The sequence below is a fragment of the Salmo salar genome, chromosome ssa09 (genome assembly GCF_905237065.1).
Source record: "Salmo salar chromosome ssa09, Ssal_v3.1, whole genome shotgun sequence".
Lineage (NCBI taxonomy): Eukaryota > Metazoa > Chordata > Actinopteri > Salmoniformes > Salmonidae > Salmo > Salmo salar.
Genome location: NC_059450.1, coordinates 82,214,118 through 82,220,253, shown reverse-complemented (window position 1 = coordinate 82,220,253; position 6,136 = coordinate 82,214,118).

Here is a 6,136-nt window from a genome sequence, read left to right as displayed (position 1 = left end):
TCTTGAGCAAGCTCTGTACTGGTGGTGCCCCGATTCCGCAGCTGAATCAATTTGGAGACAGTCCTTGCTGGACTTTCTTGGGCACCCTGAAGCCTTCTTCACAACAATTGATCCGCTCTCCTTGAAGTTCTTGATGATCCGATAAATGGTTGATTTAGATGCAATCATACTGGCAGCAATATCCTTGCCTGTGAAGCCCTTTTTGTGCAAAGCAATGATGACGGCACGTGTTTCCTTGCAGGTAACCATGGATGACAGAGGAAGAACAATGATTCCAAGCACCACCCTCCTTTTGAAGCTTCCAGTCTGTTATTCGAACTCAATCAGCATGACAGAGTGATCTCCAGCCTTGTCCTCGTCAACACTCACACCTGTGTTAACGAGAGAATCATTGACATGATGTCAGCTGGTCCTTTTGTGGCAGGGCTGAAATGCAGTGGAAATGTTTTTGGGGGATTCAGTTCATTTGCATGGCAAAGAGGGACTTTGCAATTAATTGCAATTCATCTGATCACTCTTCATAACATTCTGGAGTATATGCAAATTGCCATCATACAAACTGAGGCAGCAGGCTTTGTGAAAATTAATATTTGTGTCGTTCTCAAAGCTTTTGGCCACGACTGTACACAGCTTGTACAATTCCGTTGTGCTATATTTATAGACAACACATTGCAGTGGTTCTATAGATTGAACTGCTTCCATGCCCACAATTGGTTATTCCTGGATTTTCAGATGAAAAGGTGTTGTAAAGAGCTGAGTAGGCTGCAGTAATTGTGTTTGTCTCTTCTAAAATGGCTTTACAAAGGATCATGGCTATTCAGAGAATTAGCAGCCAACCCTCTCTATAACTAGCTGGCTGTGTGGGTGTGTTTTTTTAATGAACTTGAATACGAGGATGAGCCGCCATATACAGTGAAACCTTCCTCCGTCACAGGCAACCCCAGGATGTCCGGTGTAGACCTGTATTGTGGAGCAGCTAGGCTGTTTTCTGTTTCTTTTTTTCTTGATATAGTGATGATGAAAGCAATCGAATCATGAGTCATCTATACTGTAATGTAGGAAGGATAATTGTTCCACTAAAGCAACTCCATCTTCCAGTACCGTCCTCATCCACATCAGACAGGGTCCATTCTCTACGCTGCTGCATCTCCTAATGGTAAAAACCTAAAGCTATGAGAATGGACGCTTTGTAGAAATGAGCCAAACAAATTGACACTAACTCACTCTGGGACACAATGCCCATCGTTGTACTACATACACCCTGAACCATTGGATTGCAACCATGTTACGTAAGCCTGCTGCATCCATGTCAGAACAGCACACAGCTGACGAGCTGTGAATGTTATCGATCACCATGGCAACACATGTAGAGAAGCATCATTCCAGAAGACCTACTCATGCATGGGCAGTGTGCTCTCTAGGTTTGGCCATATGGGGTTTCTCTGGTCAATTGGTGGGGTATGGTGTGCGTGTATGTGTGTGTGTGTGTGCGTGTGCCTGTGCGTGTTTTGAGACAGGAACTTGCCACTTTCAACAACTTTCACTCTGAGCAGGAGCCATGCCACAACACTCAAAACAATGGTTTTCCTTTGTGAGTCCTGGAAAACGTTATCAGCCCAGTAATCAGGCTGACTAATATTTACATGTTATTTTTGTCTAGCTAGGAAAACAGTGCCATGAGAGGTTCAGTTATCTTAGGTTACTAGCTACTAAAATTATACCCATTGTTTTTCCAAACCTGAGACATAGATATCATCTGTCATTGGGAATGTATAACAAACTTTGGTGGTATTCAATAACCCTTCTTGTTTTATTTGTCTGTCAAATAAATCGCCGACATTTCCTCCTAAAATACTCTTTATTTGTCGAGCACACAAGGGGGCTTGTTTTACTTAGTTGGTTCATTTATCAAAGAATGCAAATGTTAACAGGCCTTCTTTGTACTGTCACCCAGCCAACCCTTAACTTCGGCATTGTCTGTTTTACAAAATGTTATTACATTTGGGTTTTACAAAATGTTAATACATTTTGGTTTTACAAAATGTTATTCAAGTTGGAAAACAAACATGATTACAAATTCCCTGTGCGCTTTAGTCAGGCTTAACATTTCTATAATAAATGATCACTCAGAACAAAATGCTCAAAGGGGAATGTACATTCAATTGTTCTAAGAAACATATATTATATTAGCACATAATTCATATTTTGATTATGACCTACACTTAAGTTACTAAAAGTATGTTATGCACATGCCTTATGTAGACTGGCCCTATGTAGACTGGCCCTATGTAGACTGGTCTTATGTAGACTGACCTTATGTAGACTGACCATATGTAGACTGGCCATATGTAGACTAACCCTATGTAGAATTGCCGTATGTAGACTGGCCTTATGTAGACTGGCCTAATGTAAACTGGCCTTACGTAGACTGGCCCTATGTAGACTGGCCTTATAGACTGGCCTTATGTAGCCTGGCCCTATGTAGACTGGCCTTATGTAGACTGGCCCTATGTAGACTGGCGTTAATAAGACTGACCTTATGTAGAGTATATTGGCCCTATGTAGGCCTACCCTATGTAGACTGGCCCTATGTAGACTGGCCTCATGTAGTCTGGCCCTATGTAGACTGGCCATATGTAGACAGGCCCTATGTACAGTAGATTGGCCCTATGTAGACTGTACTTATAGACTGGCCTTATGTATACTGGGCCTATGTAGACTGGCCCTATGTAGACTGGCCTTATGTAGACTTGGCCCTATGTAGACTGGCCCTATGTAGACTGGCGTTAATAAGACTGACCTTATGTACAGTAGATTGGCCCTATGTAGGCCTACCATATGTAGACTTGCCCTATGTACACTGGCCATATGTAGACTGGCTCTATGTATGGGTTTTTTAGTCACCCTTCTAGATAGGGGGGAAGGTATTGAGAGCAAAAGTGTTACTTTTATCACAATTTGTGCAATGTTCTAATATTAAACAACATCCATACCAAAAGGTCACCTCACAATTTTACAACGATGCATCCAATCTTTTCCCTAAATTCTACTTTAAGCTTCATGTTGAGCGTGTGGATCCATCTCCATTCAAACCCCTCTTTGAGGCATTAATGTTCAGCAGAGGCCTGTTTGCCCTGAGAGTGGACTTGCTCTGTGACCTCGGGGAGACTGGAAATAACTGAGGTGTTGGAGCCATTATGTCCCCAGGGGCTGATATTAAACATTACCTGTGCTTGCTGTGCCTGCCTTCACGGCATCCCTTGGCGTTGTGGAGACGTTTGGAACATCATGGTCATCCAGAGTATACGGGCACAAGCTCTATTAGCTATAAAATTATCCATAAGGACATCTTTATACCTTTATGTTACAGCTCTTTATAGGTCACTCCTTCTGACAAGGAACCATAGGGCTCTGGTCAAAAGTAGTGCACTATATAGGGGATAGAGTGTCATTTGGGACATAACATGAAACTGGAAGAGTATGACCAAATGGGACTATGCGAAGAGGTTGAGCCTAACCTACTCTGATTACTACCACAAACACACATTGTTGGCAGCCTGTACTGTCTTTTTCTGAGTCAGTCAGCCAGTACAGTACACTACACCCTGTACTGTCCTTTTCTGAGTCAGTCAGTCAGTACACTACACTACACCCTGTACTGTTCTTTGCTGAGTCAGTCAGTCAGAACACTACACTACACCCAGTACTGTCCATTGCTGAGACAGTCAGTCAGTTGTTTTTGTGGTACAGCATTGATATAAATGTGATCTCCAATCCTGGACATTGCATTATTTACAATCAGCCGCAGTCATTGTTCTTTTAACAGAGGGGGTAAGTACTCTATGTTTAGTCTGTGGAGTGCTTGCATGGAAGGTTAATTGGGAGGTGTAGGATGGAATGTTAAGTCATCTATATGATATGGACCACAAACAGTAGGCCTTCATTCCCTCTCTAGGATAATATCAAACACCCTTCAATACAAATGGCTTTCTTGACTGAAATGGAAATGAAATGTAATTCGTATGAAACTATGAAGTGTGAACATAAGGTCCCCTGGCCCAAGGACAAATATAATTGTATACAGTATACTGTGTATGGTGGTATTTACAGATTTATTTACCCTTTATAATTGGGATGTGACTTTACCATAACTGGAACTTGTACCACAGTTACAAAAAACAGCATCAACAATGGTGTAGCAGTGGCATACTGTAAGCTCTGTCAGGTTGGATGGGGAACGTTACTGCACAGCTATTTTCATGTCACTCCAGAGATGTTCGATCGGGTTCAAGTCCGGGCTCTGGCTGGACCACTCAAGGATATTCAGAGAATTGTCCCGAAGCCACTCCTGCGATGTCTTGGCTGTGTGATTAGGGTCGTTGTCGTTGTTGTGTTGGAAGGTGAACCTTCATTCCAGTCGGAGGTCCTAAGCGCACCATCCCTACGGTGAAGCATGGTGGTGGCAGCATCATGCTGTGGGGATGTTTTTCAAGTGGCAGAGACTGGGACACAAGTCAGGATGAGGGAAAGATGAACGGCGCAAAGTACAGAGAGATCCTTGATGAAAACCTGCTCCAGAGCGCCCAGGACCTCAGACACGGGAGGAAGGTTCACCTTCCATAAGGACAACGACCCTAATCACACAGCCAAGACATCGCAGGAGTGGCTTCGGGACAAGTCTCTGAATGTCCATGAGTGGCCCAGCCAGAGCCCGGACATGAACCCGATCTAACCTCTCTGGGGAGACCTGAAAATAGCTGTGCAGCGATGCTCCCCATCCAACTTGACAGAGCTTGAGAGGATCTGCAGAGAAGAATGGGAGAAACTCCCCAAATACAGGTGTGCCAAGCTTGTAGTGTCATACTCAAAAAGAATCGAGGCTGTAATTGCTGCCAAAGGTGCTTCAACAAAGTACTGAGTAAAGGGTCTGAATACTTATGTAATTCTGATATTTAATTTTTATTTGTAATAAATTTGCAAACATTTCTAAAAAACAGTTTTTGCTTTGTCATTATGGTGTATTGTGTGTAGGTTGATGAGGGGATTTTTTTTTTAATCCATTTTAGAATAAGGCTGTAATGTAACAAAATGTGGAAAAAGTGAAGGGGTCTGAATACTTTCCCAATGCACCGTACATGTAATACTTTCTCATGCTTTACATTCGACAGTGGTCTGCTCCTCATCATACTCTTTTCAGCCCTCCTCTTTAACCCTCATCTGTTTCACTTCTCAAGTAATATAAAGGTGTTATCTTTCTCCTCTACGCTAGACTGGTCTTTCGTTCAGGACTGGTGCGCAGCTACATTAGCTATAATTCCGTCCGCACTCTCCAGCAACTAGGTCATGCTCCGCCTACACCTCATATGATAGGCCCAATCTATTTGCCATCCTCTCAGCAATGGCCCCTTTACCATAGCTATCAATAGTTACATTAGTTGGCGAGGTTCCAATGACACTCATGCGTGTGGCGGTCATTCATTATTACACCTGGTTTTGGGTCAGACACTCCTTGGCATGTGTCCCTATTGCTTCCTTACCGCATGTATGACTGGGTTTGAAGCAACAAACGTCTCATATTTTACTAATCGCATTACTGCATGAGTGGTTGGGCTCTACTTACAAGCATGCGTAACATTTCATCTCAACACATCAGTGTAACAATGTGAGGCACTCTGCAGGTCAGCATTGGGCCGGGACATGGACAGGTGCCCACATCTTCCCGCATTTCGGCATACACTGTTTGGTTCAACACTCACTTAGTGTTCCAGGTCAATCATACACATCTCACGACTTTCATCCTGCGCTCAGCGCACCTTGCATTAATAAACATTCCATAGAATACTTTTCATTACAGCATTACTGCACTTATGTTCTATTCTTCGCATGCATCTCTTTTACATCTAGTTATCTTGTCTTCAATTTTTAGATCCAACCATTGCTCCCTTCTCCCTGGTGAGTGACTTATTTCTTTTTTGGGGGGGGGGGGTTTGATGCCAGCTGCCCTGCATAGGGTAACCTGTCATCAGCATCTGGGTCTGAGGAGCATACCGCGGAGACGAGGCCCCCACCAAGCTATTCAAGACAATTCCATTTATTTTTTACAATTTTTTATTTCACCTTTATTTAACCAGGTAGG